Here is a 14,400-nt window from a genome sequence, read left to right as displayed (position 1 = left end):
TTGTTAAATCTAGGGGTCCTATCACCTGCCAAACCTCACCAGGTGTAGCTGTGCCATTATTTTTGTGTTTTCCAACAATTGCTGCTTTCTCAAACACACAGAAAAGTTAATTGGAACAGCTTTTCTCACAGACTGACCAGGGCAACTGGTCACTCTCTAGGTCCCCTGGCAGAAGGCTTTTATTGACTCTCAGCCCAAATTCTTAGAGAAGGTCACAGTCTTTAGGACATAGCCTATCTGCCTAGGCAAGATGGGGCTTGCTTTTATACAGTATGGTAGAGAAGGGGAAAAGTTCAGAAAGAATTAAATGGTGCATGCGGTATATTTCTTTCTTAGTGGTTATGAATTCCTTAATCTCAATTCAGGTTTACTGAATCTTTCTTAGGCATAAAAGTTGGAGATATTGAAAGCCACAAAGTTGCTAAGTGTTATATAATAGGATCCTTAACATAGAGTATATTGCTAGTCTTGCAAAGAGGGAGGTCTTATTTCTCTTCTTGGTAACATCTAGTCAAAATTGATATTGCAAGTAGAGGAGAAAGGGTACCAATTAGGCAATATTTATGGTCTACGTTACTATTAACAATTGTCCCGGTTTATCCAGAACTGAATATGGGACTGTCATTGCTAAACACTGGAAAAACACTGGGCAAATTGGAAAGATTGGCCTTTTTTGATGATTTGTTTATGTCACATTTACAGAGTTTCAGCAATCAGGAGTACACTGTTTTATTCCTAATACACCTGAGTTCTATCATTGAAACAGAGTAAACGAGAAGCTATTGTTAAGAGCTGGGTTTTAATGAACAATATCTATACTTACTTATACTTTGCTTCTTAAGAACTACACAATGCTTAGGGGCCTTGATAATGAAACCAAATGTTGCATCTATCCCCCAGTTCTACCATTTATTTGTTGAGTACCCTTGGGTAATTTATTTAACCTCTCTGTGCTTCAGATTCCTCATGTGTAAAGTTTCTAATTCTAGAACCAATATTATTGACTTGCTATTGAGGATTAAATTGGGTAACATATAGCCTTAAAATAGTGTTTATTATTGTTATTGCTGTTATCACTTTAACTGCTATCACTACAATTGCTCAGTTGCTATGTCATGTCTTTGCAATCCCATGGATTGTAGCATGCCAGGCTTCCCTGTCCTTCACTATCTACTGAAATTTGCTCAAACTCATGTCCATTGAGTCTGTGATGCCATCCAACCATCTCATCCTCTGGCATCCCCTTCTCCTCTTGCTCCCCGTCCTTCCCAGCATTAGGGTCTTTTTGAATGAGTTGGCTCTTCACATCAGGTGGGCAAAGAATTGGGACTTCAGCTTCAGCATTTTCTATTATTAATCAGCTATTAATTAGATATTCAATTCTTTGATTTCCTTATCTGTAAAATGAAGCTAATATCGTATATGGTTGACGTGAGGATTAAAAGGGAAGGGATAATATATGGAAAGCACTTACCACAGTAGCAGAAATTAAGCTCTCAAGATTTTACTTGGTGTCGTTATTACTATTATCAAAAGTGTTATTATTTTTATTATTGTTAGTCTGCCTTATTCTAGTTCCAAAGGTAGAACACAGCATTCCCAATCAAATGCTTTGGGTTCTTGGTAATTTTTCCATTCTCCAAATTAATATTTCTTGTCATGTTTCCTTTATGTTTTGCCTTCAGCAACTAATAAACTATCTCATAATGATATCCTTCTCAGATGCTCATAGAGCTGGGACAAATTACTTGTCTTTCCCTAGGCTGACTTAGCATCAAGTCACCGGATTGCTGTTTTATTTCTAGTGTGTGGTGGTCAGGGTCCTGGAGAAATTTCAGGCAAGTGACCATCTAGGGCAGATAACTGCCCTGTTTCTGCCATGCTCCCCCCAAACTTTTAGTTCTTAACAAGTCAAGGAGTGCTTAGCCTTACTTTTCCTCCTAAACCTCAAAACAAATGTTAGAGTAGGAATGCATATACGTAAAATGTTTATTGGGAGAGGAATGAGAAACTGGAAATATTTTCTTAAACCAAACATGTCTGACTATTAACCAGGGCACGCGACATATTTGAGTTGAGGAAGGAAGACAGAGAAGGGAAAGGAGATGGAAATTGTAAACCAACTGGGAGAGCTTAGCTAAACCTTTAAGGCTCCCAGGAACACATTTTTAAGCATACATTCCAAGCCTGTAATGTGACTATAGACTCGTTATGTCTCAGTGTGGCATAACAGGTCCTAGGCTTTGTAGCTCAGGAGGGGAAAAATCACAAAGGGTTGGTTTAAGTATCTAAGTTATGACACCAGGACTTACACAAATACAAATCAATCTTAAAACAAACTTGATATCTTCAGTCCTATGAACATGGTAAGCATATTCAGGCTTTAAAGTCTCCAAAAAGGCGTGGTATTGAGTAAGGAATGTCTATCCTCATATGAACTCATTACACAGTAGAAGGATTTAAAAGTGGTTCTATTTGTCAGAAAATGTGTGAACTTGCCAAAGGGAGATATCAAATACTTTCAGGTGGCCCAAGTCCTGATTCTGACAAATGTGTTTGGATGCTCAATTCATTGACATCCTATGGTTAGATCTGGAGGGCTCTTGCACAACACCAAAGGACTGCAGCCAATGTGTGCAATGGTATCTGTTTTATTCCATTTCTGTCCATTTCTGTAATTCAGCCTTATACAGAGTGACCAAAAAAAAAAAAAAAGAAGAAGAAAGAAAGAAAATAAAAATGAAATAAAAGCCCTGAAAGGCTTAGGTTTTCAGTTAAAGAGACGGTTTTAAGCTCAGTTGTGCTATAGCTTGTGATGTGATAGGGAAGAGTCACCATGAGCACAGGCAGTGTGCCAAGTGAAAACCAATACACCTGAGTGGCAGGGATGCTTCAGGCACACTTTCATAAGAGATGGCATCAGCCTCTCTTAATGCCATGGAAGATAGAGAAGATTTTCAAGATTCTAGAAAGCAGGCAGACCCACTGCCTGAGGGAGAAGTGTATATGCTTCAGGTGTTCACTGAAGTGTTTTATGAAAGTAATTTTATGAATAAAAGATGATTAGTGGAATTCATTGTGAGTTAAGAGAGTTACTGTTTTTCAGGGTGTGTTCAGGAAAAAAGTGAAAAAGTGAAAGTCTTAGTTACTCAGTGTTGTCCAGCTTTTTAAGATTGCATGGACTGTAGCCTGCGAGGTTCCTCTATCCATGGAATTTTCCAGGCAAGAATACTGGAGTGGGTTGCCATTCCCTTCTCCAGGGGGTCTCTGTCCAAGGATTCAAACCCAGGTCTCCTGAATTGCAGATTCTTTACCATATGAGTCACTAAAGCATGATAAAATGAGTACATACACTAGGCAGGCACAGAAAACATGGGTTTCTGCTTCTGGCGACCCATGTGAGAACAGGTCAAGCTGTGCTGCCTCAGGGCCTCCTCCATTATATCACTTTCCAGTGTGCCTGTGCTTCCTTCTCTTTTGATATCTCTGAGGCCTTACCGTGTTTCTGTATTACAGAACTCATGCTATTTTATAATAACTCAACTAGACCTATACAACAAAACATTTCTCAAGAAATTTCTCTTGCTATGATTCACTAGATATGGCTGCTTGTAGTATTTTTCTAAGATCCTCAGATTAGTTTTTTTTTTCATAGTATGATTGGCCATGTTTAATGTCCCAGTGCATCACTATTTCATTCTTCCCAGAAGAAATGGAGTAGCCATCATAGTCAACAAAAGAGTCTGAAATGCAGTACTTTGATGCAGTCTCAAAAATGACAGAATGATCTCTGTTTGTCTCCAAGGCAAACCATTCAGTATCACGGTAACTTGTTTATGCCTGGACCAGTAATGCTGAAGAAGCTGAAGTTGAATGGTTCTACAAAGACCTACAAGACCTTTTAGAACTAACATAAAAAAGATGTCCTTTTCATTATAGGGGACTGGAATGCAAAAGTAGGAAGTCAAGAAACACCAGGAGAAACAGTCAAATTTGGCCTAGGAGTACACAGTGAAGCAGAGAAAAGGCTAATAGAGTTATGCCAAGGGAATGCACTGGTCATAGCAAACACCCTCTTCCAACAACCCAAGAGAACTCTACACATGGACATCACCAGATGGCCAACACTGAAATCAGATTGATTATATTCTTTGCAGCTAAAGATGGAGAAGCTCTATATAGACAGCAGCTCTATATAGGAGCTGACTGTGGCTCAGATCATGAACCCCTTACTGCCAAATTCAGACTTAAATTGAAGAAAGTGTGAAAACCACTAGACCATTCAGGTATGACCTAAATCAAATCGCTTATGATTATAGAGTGAAAGTGAGAATTAGATTCAATGGACTAGATTTGATAGAGTACCTGATGAAATATGGACAGAGGTTCATGACCTTGTACAGGAACAGGATCAAGACCATCTCCAAGAAATAGAAATGCAAAAAACAAAATGGCTGTTTTAGGAGGCCTTACAAATAGCTGTGAAAAGAATAGAAGCAAAAAGCAAAAGAGAAAAGGAAAAATATAACCATTTGAATTCAGACTTCCAAAGAATAGCAAGGAGAGATAAGAAAGCCTTCCTCAGTGATCAGTGCAAAGAAATAGAGGAAAACAATAGAATGGGAAAGATGAGATTGCTTCAAGAAAATTAGAGATACCAAGGGAACATTTCATGCAAAGATGGGCTCGATAAAGGACAGAAATCATAGGGATCTAACAGAAGCAGAAGATATTAAGAAGAGGTGGCAAGATTACACAGGAGAACTGTACAGAAAAGATCTTCATGACCCAGATAATCATGATGGTGTGATCACTACCTAGGCCAGACATCCTGGAATGTGAAGTGAAGTGGGCCTTAGAAAGCATCACTACGAACAAAGCTAGTGGAGGTGATGGAATGCCAATTGAGCTATTTCAAATCCTAACAGATGATGCTGTGAAAGTGCTGCACTCAATATGCCAGCAAGTTTGGAAAACTCAGCAGAGGCCACAGGACTGGAAAAGGTCAGTTTTCATTCCAATCCCAAAGAAAGGTATGCCAAAGAATACTCAAACTACTGCACAATTGCACTCATCTCACACGCTAGTAAAGTAATGCTCAAAATTCTCCAAGCCAGGCTTCAGTAATACATGAACCATGAACTTTCAGATGTTCAAGCTGGTTTTAGAAAAGGCAAAGGAACCAGAGTTCAAATTGCCAAGATCTGCAGGATCATCAAAAAGCAAGAGAGTGCCAGAAAAACATTTATTTCTGCTTTATTGACAATGCTAAAGCCTTTGACTGTGTGGATCACAATAAACTGTGGAAAATTCTTCAAGAGATGGGAATGCCAGATCACCTGACCTTCCTCTTGAGAAATCTGTATGAAGGTCAAGAAGCAATAGTTATAACTGGACATGGAACAACAGACTGGTTCCAAATAGGAAAAGGAGTATGTCAAGGCTGTATATTGTCACTCTGCTTATTTAACTTATATGCAGAGTACATCATGAGAAACGCTGGACTGGATGAAGCACAAAGTGGAACCAAACTTGCTGGGAGAAATATCAATAACTTCAGATATGCAGATGATACCACCCTTATGGCAGAAAGTGAAGAAGAACTAAAGAGCCTCTTGATGAAAGTGAAAGAGGAAAGTGAAAAAGCTGGCTTAAAGCTCAACATTCAGAAAACTAAGATCATGGCATCTGGTCCCATCACTTCACGGCAAATAGATGGGGAAACAATGGAAACTATGAGAGGCTTTATTTGGGGGGGCTCCAAAATCACTGCAGATGGTGACTGTAGCCATGAAATTAAAAGACTCTTACTCCTTGGAAGTAAAGTTATGACCAACCTAGACAGCATATTGAAAAGCAGAGACATTACTTTGTCAACAAATGTCCATTTAGTCAAGGCTATGGTTTTTCCAGTAGTCATGCATGGATGTGAGAGTTGGACTATAAAGAAAGCTGAGCACCGAACAAGTGATGCTTTTGAACTGTGGTGTTGGAGAAGACTCTTGAGTCCCTTGGACTGCAAGGAGATACAACCAGTCCTTCCTAAAGGAGATCAGTCCTGAGTATTCATTGGAAGGAGTGATGTTGAAGCTGAAACTCCAATACTTTGGCCACCTGATGTGAAAAGCTGACTCATTTGAAAAGACCCTGATGCTGGGAAAGATTGAAGGCGGTGGGAGAAGGGGAAGGCAGAGGATGAGATGGTTGGGTGGCACCGACTCAATGGACGTGAGTTTGGGTAAACTCCGAGAGTTGGTGATAGACAGGGAGGCCTGGCATGCTGCAGTTCATGGAGTCGCAAAGAGTTGGACACGACTGAGTGACTGAACTGAACTGAACCAATGGACCAAATCAGATGTGAAAACTTGGTCAATGGGAACATCATCAAATAATATTTTAAAATTATTTCATGTCTTTTGTAATATACTCAGTACTCACTGTTCATTTCATTGATTAATATTTATTATGTCCTTACTATATTTTCAGGCACTGACAGTGGCTAATCACATTAAAAAAAAAAGTTGCTTAGTCATGTCCAAATCTTTGTGACCCCATGAACTGTAACCCACAGGGTTCCTTCAGTTCATGGAATTCTCTAGGTGAGAATAATGGAGTAGGTTGCCCTTCCCTTCTCCAGGAGATCTTCCCAACCCAGGGATCGAACCTACATCTCCTGCATTGCAGGTGAATTCTTTACCATCTGAGCCACCAGGGAAGTCGCTTAGTCATGTCCAGCTAATTACATATTACTAATCAATTTATTATATGTAATATTCCTTGAAGAAAAATAAATGCTACATTTTTATTTCCTTTATGAGTCAGGTATTATGCTAAGTGTTTTACATACATTATTTCTAATCTTCTTAAAAATCTCTGCAGGAATTTTTACCCTTTTTTTTTAATATAAAGGAGACCTTGAGACTCATAAGCACTGAGTGACACAGCTAAAGGCATAAATCTAGACACAAATCTAGTTATCCCAGACCTAGACTGATGCCATAGCTCACCTTTTTTTGTGGTTATGGGTTGTCTGCCAAATTGTACTGGAAAGTCTTCAGAGTCAGACAGACATACCTTGAAATTTCACTGCCTAATATGGAGTTTTCCATGATTTAGTCATTCAATATATTTTTACTCGGCTTTGATTTAATAAAGATTGTAGTTATTGATTTCAGGCAATGAGTCAGCAAGGTTTAGACAAGGAACAGAGCCAGAAAAAAAGCCACAGGAAAGAAGACAAACTGGAAATAAAATCTATGTGCAAAAGAAGAGAAGATCTAGACACAAGTGATCACTGTGATTCTAGAATTTGAAAACTCTCATTAGCTAAGAAAATTTTCCAAGAAGAAATCAAACATTCATAAAGTGACTTAGATTCTTTCTTCCTTCTGCTCTCCCTCCATTCTTTCTTTTCTTCCTTCCACATCAATTCATTACTGATATGCAAGGTTCTGTGTAAGATGCTGAGACTACAATGATGAATCCTAAAAGACACACATGTAAGGAGACAATTATAAAATATAATGAATCCTTTACAAGGTCCTAAGAGAGCAAAAATCATAGCTGAAAATTGCCAAGGCAGAGAATTAAGTAAAGAGAACTAAGCAAATTATGCATCTGTATAAAACATTTTAATTATATGTATTTTATGTATATATATGTATATAATGAAGATATACATGCACAGTATTTGCCTTAAGAAAGACAGTTTCTTGAGAGCATGGATGATATATTATATTTAACATTTTTAAATTTTCCACAGAACTTGTCTTATCCCTGATAATTGATCCTTACTAAATACCTAAATCACTTTCTTTGGTGCACTCCTAAGCTGACATTTTCTTATTCCTTTCAATTTTATTCTGAGTTTTGAATTTTTTATTTATGCTGAAAGTCTACTCAAGACTTCTAGCAACCACAACACTTATACAATGTCTATTGTTTTTCAGTTTTGAAAGTATTATCACATAAGTAACTTTTTCCCTTTGAATAGTCTGTGTTCTCACTTTTCAGGTGACTAGACAGAGGTCATGGAAGGTTCTGTGACTTCCTGATGGTCACTCAGCTGGGAAAGGGAAGTTTAAATCCTGGACTTACAAGTCCAGAGCCCGTCACATTTCATTGACTCTACAAGAAAGAATTTAAAGTGAGACCCTCACATTTCATAAGTCCAAATATTTTCTTTCCACAATAACAGAATAACATAGCAGTATGACAGACTTTATAGATAGTCAGACCTGGAACCACTATTTACCAACTGTGAGTCTTTGACAGATTTAGAATTATTCATACATTTCTCAGATTATTAATCTAAGTTTCAGGCTCTTCATATTTTTAAAAGTGAATAACAACTACCTCTGAAATGTTGTTCCACAGAAGGCATGAGATCACATGAGGGGCTAGCCCACACCAAGCCCCCCAAAATGGAAGGCATTACTATTATCAGAGCAGCAGCCCATGAGAGTTAAGGCAGTACACAAAGGATGAACAGTACATATTTAAATGGCTCAAGGAGGCATCAAGGAAGAGATGGATATTAAATTGGTCTTTAGAGGAAAATAAGCTTTAGGTTGTGGCTTCCCAGGTGGCACTAGTGGTAAGGAACCCACCTGCCAATTCAGGAGACTAAGAGACATGGTTTGATCCCTGGGTTGGGAAGATCCCCTGGAGAAGGGCATGGCAACCCACTCCAGATTTCTTGCCTGGAGAATCCTGTGGACAGAAGAGCCTGGTGGACTACAGTCCATAGCATCGCAAAGAGTTGGACATGCCTGAAATGACTTTAGCATGCATGCAGACAAGCTTTAGGTTGATCAAGAAAGAAAATTCCAGACAGAGGGGTAGAACAAAGAGAGACAGGAAAGAGAATGCTGAAAATCACTGAAAAGTTATATGACCAGTCGGTCCAGGGAATATTTATATTGAGGAATCAAGACATTAAAGCAAAACAGAGAAAGAAAGTTAATTGAAGGGGACTTAGATTCTGCATTGAGAAGACATGACTTTCGATTTTCCTTCTCCCAACTTCTGAAGCAAGGGCTAACACAATAGAAGTGATGTTTGTGGGAAACAGCTCTAAATCTTAGTGTATGTTGGATAAGAAGAGTTTGAAACAGGAACTAGAACACAGGTTATTGCAATCTCTAGTACAGATGTGAGGTGATCAGGTTAGCCCAGTAAGAAAGCAGATAAAATGTTTTCTGGTGTGTCTTCTCAGGGGTCCCACAGAACTTCAAAATCAACATTTCCAAGCCACCTTAAATATAACTTGCATTCTCTATTCTCTCTCCCCTATTCTCTCTCCACCAAGAATTTTGACACCCCAATCTAGAAATTACCCTTAAATTTGTATTATTCCATCATGTTAACCATTCAGTCATAAAATCCTTCAGTTCTGCTTTGTAAACCTCCTCTCATTCAACCTCATGGCCACTGCCGATGTTCACTGAGCGTCTACACTACAATAGGCACCAGAATACAGTGGTGTACATATGGTTCACAGTCTAGCACAGATACTGAGTGGCAGATATTGAGTGGATATTGTGGGTTTGATCACTGCTACAATGAAGTGCAAGGTTCTACTGTATATCACACAGCCATAAATCCTAAGCTGAAGGGTCAATAAAGGTTTTTCTGGAGAAGCGATATTGAAACTGAAACCTAAAGGATGAAAAGAAGTTGGTGATAGAAGAACAGTGAAAATTCCAGAAAGAAAAATAACATCTGCAATGATTCTGAGTTAGTCAAGCACACGGTATATGTGGAGAGAAAAAGGCAGTTTCATGGAACTAATAGGTGGCTTGTTCTATGTGTCTTTTGCTGAACTGTAAATCATTTTCCCTTTTTTTTTTTTTTAACCTTCTCTCTTAGACTACTCTCATCAGGATTTCATCATGCTACTAGTGTGACCTTTCTAAAATGTAAAACTGATTATGCTACAAATTCCACAATGGTTCCCCACAGTCTACTTAGTAAAGGTCAAAACCTTGCAATGTTGATGGGATCCTTCCTTTGGCCTTCCACCGCCTCCAACCATAAGCAATAATGATACTATATCTGTCGAGAAAACTCAGGCCTCTCTACCTCCTTATATCTTTGCCAAAGGCTATCATCCCAACCTAGAATACTTTTGTCTGCTTAGAAAACTCCTACTCATCCTTTAACGGAACTCATATGCCACATTTTCTAAACCAGTGGTCGGTAAACTATAGCTGATGAGCCATAATCCAAGAGTCTATCAATCAATGGGTGACCCATGAGCTAAAACTGTTTTTCATAGTTTTGTGAAACTGAAATAAAACGAGAAGAATATTTTGTGATGTGGAAGTTATATCAAGTTCAAACATCAGTGGCCACAAATGCAGTCTTGCTGGAACATAGCCACGCTCATTTGTTTCCACATTGTCTATGGCTGCTCAATAAGTAATGACTGATTAAACAAATGAATGAATGTGAGTGGAGTCATGACCATGGAAAGTGAGAATGAATGTGGACAGTACTGAGCACTAAACTGATATTTCATATTCATGTCAACTTAGTGATGCACATATTTGTACTCAGTTCAGTTCAATTCACTCACTCAGTTGTGTCTGACTCTGTGACCCTGTGAACTGCAGCACACCAGGCTTCCCTGTCCATCACCAACTCCCAGAGCTTATTCCAACTCATGTGCATAGAGTCAGTGATGCTTAACTGAATTGTAAAAATACAGTAAAACTAGTAATCATTTTCATTCAAAAGCTAGAAAATATGAGATGTTCAACTACCCAGGAGGGCACTATATTAATATTAAGGTCTTAGAAATTCCAGTAAATAAGTCTGAACTTTTATTAACTTGAGGACCATTTCCTAGTTTTTAAAAGAGCAATTCTGGGTAGTATATTCACATTTGCTAATGCCTTTATATGCTCTTGGGCCAACTTCTCTTTTCATCTTTTCTTGCCATTGACTTATTTGCCTTCTGCAAATGAGGCTGCATTTAACTTGGTTGAAAAGCAAGAATAGATATTACCAGAATAAAATAAGTTAAAAACCATTCCTGCACTTAAAAGAAACAAATACACAGACACACACATACACACAGGAGGCCACCGAGTATGCAGAGGGGATATTTTCTCAACATATTTTAGCAACATTGTATTGTTAATACAACGAAAAGCCCAGCTTTCACCTAGGGATATGTTTATTTCTGAGATTTAGAGTAGGTTGGTCATCTTCATTCAAATGTTGGAATGGGATCTTTAGAAATCTATATCCATGAAGGATTTGTGAAGCTGCCTGGGACTGAATTTATTCTGAGCAAAAAGACAGTCTAGGGAACAAGTTTAGTACAGTAGCAGAGTTCCAATGGTCATAGAGGAGAGGTGACTGAAAATAGCAAGGTCTCTGCTCTTTCTAATTGCCTAGCAGATCTGTCCCCTGGACTCTCCTTTAGCCCCTTTGTGGTTGTTGTTTAGTCGTTTTGTCATGACAAGATCCTTCTGCGACCCCATGGACTATAGCCCTCCAGGCTCCTCTGTCCATGGGATTTCCCAGGAAGAATACTGGAATGGGTTGCCATTTCCTTCTGCAAAGGGATCTCTCTGAACTAGGGATCGACCCTGGGTCTCCTGCATTGGCGAGCGGATTCTTTACCACTGAGCCATCAGGGAAGCCTCAATACGTGAATGTTAAATGCGAAAGGACAGTTTCTCAGGATCTGGTATAACACTGACCCATAGCAGCATTGCTTTAAGTCCTCTTCAACATAGTAGTGGGAGCAGGGAAAGGAGAAAGACCTTCTCTCTCACTCGGCAGCCGTGAGTTTAAGACAGATCTGTGCTTCAGTGTCAGGGACAGGCACAGGCTGTGACCCAGACCACATACAGAGGCACCTGCAGCACAGTTCTGTGGGAAGAAGGCTGTGCCCCATACACGTGTCGGCAAAGACTCTACACTGGGGTCCATGGGAACACATAAGAAGGGTGTCCAAACTGGGAAGGTCAGAAGTTTCCTAGAGGATGACGTAGCTAATTGAGACCTAAACAAAGGAGTTGGAGGTGGAAAGAAATCTACTACAAAGGCTTGGCTGTGATGAAGATCATGGCCTATCTGGAGAACTGCAACTCATTTAATTCTAACCACAACCCTATGCAGTGGGTACAGTTATCATCAATGTGATCTCCATTCACAAATGAGAAACTGAGGCAGAGAGAGGTTAAGTAACTTGCCTTAAGTAACCTAGTTAGAAAGTGGCAGATCTAGGCAGTCTGACTCCCAGGTGTGTCATCCTAACCTCCACTGTATATTACTGAACATAATTGCATAACATTAATTGCACCATGTATCATGTCACACACCATAAGTACTTTCTATGTATTATCTAATCTAAGCATGTCCCAGTTACATCTTGCTTCCTACCACAACTTAGTAATGTACATCAACAACAGTCATTCATTTTGCTTATGAATCCTCAATTTGGCCTGCGTTCTCTGAGGAGAATTTATCTCTGCCTCCCCCCCAGTGTTAGCTCAACTGAGTTCTGAAAAATCTGTTTTCAGGATGGTGCACTGACATGCTGGGAAGTTAGAGCTAGCCAAGGCTGAAGGCAGGAGCCTAGGGCTGCTTCACTACGTGCCTCTGTGTGGCCTGGGCATCCTCAGAGCTCACGACAGGGTTTCAAGGCCAATAATTCCAAGACAGAGTCAAGTGGAAACAGTGTTAGATTCTATGATGCACCTCAAGTCACATCGCATCATTTCCACCATTTTCCATAAAGAAATCATAAAAGCCTGCCCAAGTTCAAACGGAGGGGAAGTGGACTCCACCTCTGCATGGCAGGCTCTAGAAGTATTGGGTGAGCCGAACAGTTCATTTGGGTTTTTCCATAACATCTAATGGAAAAACTTAAACAAACTTTTTGGCCAAGTGGATACATGTAAGCTCAAGAATATTGTTGCAACCATTTGGGGAAAATAAATTAGTATGTAATATCTGATTTAATCTTCATAATACACCTGTAATGTGGCTCTTACTGTCTTAACTTTGAAGATGAAAACTGAGGCTCAGAGAGATTAAGTAACTGGACTACCACTACATAGCTGGTAAATGGTGGGAGAAAGCTTATTTATGATTCAGAACTCCATGCATTGTCCCATTTTCAACTTTAGGTGTTACCTCTGAGATTTGGAACATGTTGGTCATTTTTATTCAAATGCTGGAGTGGGATCTTCAAAAATCTATATCCATGAAGGATTTGTGAAGCCCCCTAGGGATATCCTGGGGGCGATATCCTGGGGATACCCCCTTGTAAATCCCTGTGAGATTTAATTTATTCTGAGCAAAAAGAGAGTCTAGGGAACAAGTTTAGTACAGTAGCAGAGTTTCAATGGTCATAGAGGAGAGGTGACTGAAAATAGCAAGGTCTTTGCTCTTTCTAATTGCCTAGCAGATCTGTCCCCTGGACTCTCATCTAGCCCCTATGTGGTTGTTATTTAGTCATTTTGTCATGACAGGATTCTTTTGCGACCCCAGGGACTGTATGTAGCCCTCCAGGCTCCGCTGTCCATGGGATTTCCCAGGAAGAATACTGGAGTAGGTTGCTATTTCCTTCTGCAAGGGGATCTCCCTGAACCAGGAATCAACACCGTGTCTCCTGCACTGACGAGCAGAACCTTTCCTAACCACTACTTTCTCAATAAAATTATTTCTTTTCTATAATGTTTCGGGATATTTTGCATGTATCTGTTATTTCATGTATCTCACTGAAGTATATGGAAAGGTAAGGTTTCGGAATATGCTATTAAAGCACATGAACTTCAGACCCACACTTGGATTCAAACCTCAGCCCTGACACTTCTCACCAGCTGTTGAACCACAGGTGGTCACTTGGTTTCTCTGTTTCCTCATCTCCAAAATAAGGATAATAATAAAGCACCTTCCTACACAAGTTCTAAAGAATAAATGAGATAACTGTAAACTGCTTAGAACTGAGCCTGGTATATAGTAAATGCTATATGCTGCTGCTAAGTCGCTTCAGTCATGTCCGACTCTGTGTGACCCCAGAGATGGCAGCCCACCAGGCTTCCCTGTCCCCAGGACTCTCCAGGCAAGCACTGGAGTGGATTGCCATTTCCTTCTCCAAGGCATGAAAGGGGAAAGTGAAAGTGAAGTCTCTCAGTTGTGTCTGACTCCCAGCGACCCCATGAACTGCAGCCTACCAGGCTCCTCCGTCCATGGGATTCGTCAGGCAAGAGTACTGGAGTGGGTTGCCCTTGCCCTCTCCGAAATGCTATATAAGTGTTAACTATTATTCTGGATTTAATTATTTGACTGTTTGCTTCTTCTGTGAGATGGTCAGCTTTCAAGAGCAAGCTCCATCTTATTTTCCTTTTTACTCCAATGTTTAGTCCAGGAACTCAA

This window comes from Capricornis sumatraensis, chromosome 4, assembly GCF_032405125.1.
Source record: "Capricornis sumatraensis isolate serow.1 chromosome 4, serow.2, whole genome shotgun sequence".
In the NCBI taxonomy this organism is placed as follows: Eukaryota; Metazoa; Chordata; class Mammalia; order Artiodactyla; family Bovidae; genus Capricornis; species Capricornis sumatraensis.
This window is presented reverse-complemented; position numbering follows the sequence as displayed.